Genomic DNA, 802 nt, shown 5'->3' on the forward strand with positions numbered 1-802 from the left:
TTGACTCTGAACTGAGAGAAGCTCTTCATGCTTACTCTCTTTTGTCACAGAGAGATGGCCATGTGCCTGAAACACAAGGTAGTCCCTATTCAATTGAAGGACTAACTCACCTCTGTTGACATCTATCACAGCTTCTGCTGTGGCTAGGAAAGGTCTTCCAAGGATGATGCAGTCATCCTCTTCCTTCCTAGTGTCTAAGATTATGAAATCAGCAGGGATGTAAAGGCCTTCAACCTTTACTAACACGTCCTCTACTGTCCCATAAGCTTGTCTCAATGACTTATCTGCCAATTGCAATGAGAACAAGGCAGGTTGTACCTCAAGGATCCCTAGCTTCTCCATTACAGAGAGTGGAATAAGATTTATCCCTGACCCAAGATCACATAGAGCTTTTTCAAAGCTCATGGTGCCAATGGTACAAGGTATTGAGAACTTGCCAGGATCTTGTTTCTTTTGAGGTAGAGTTCTCTGAATCCAAGTATCCAGTTCACTAATGAGCAAGGGAGGTTCACTTTCCCAAGTCTCATTACCAAACAACTTGGCATTCAGCTTCATGATAGCTCCTAAATATTGAGCAACTTGCTCTCCAGTCACATCTTCATCCTCTTCAGAGGAAGAATAGTCTTCAGAGCTCATGAATGGCAGAAGGAGATTTAATGGAATCTCTATGGTCTCTATATGAGCCTCAGATTCCTCTGGATCCTTAATAGAAAACTCCTTCTTGCTTGAAGGACGTCCCAGGAGGTCTTCCTCACTAGGATTTTCGTCCTCCTCCTCCCTAGTGCATTCGGCCACTTTGATC

The sequence above is a fragment of the Arachis duranensis genome, chromosome 1 (assembly GCF_000817695.3).
Source record: "Arachis duranensis cultivar V14167 chromosome 1, aradu.V14167.gnm2.J7QH, whole genome shotgun sequence".
In the NCBI taxonomy this organism is placed as follows: Eukaryota; Viridiplantae; Streptophyta; class Magnoliopsida; order Fabales; family Fabaceae; genus Arachis; species Arachis duranensis.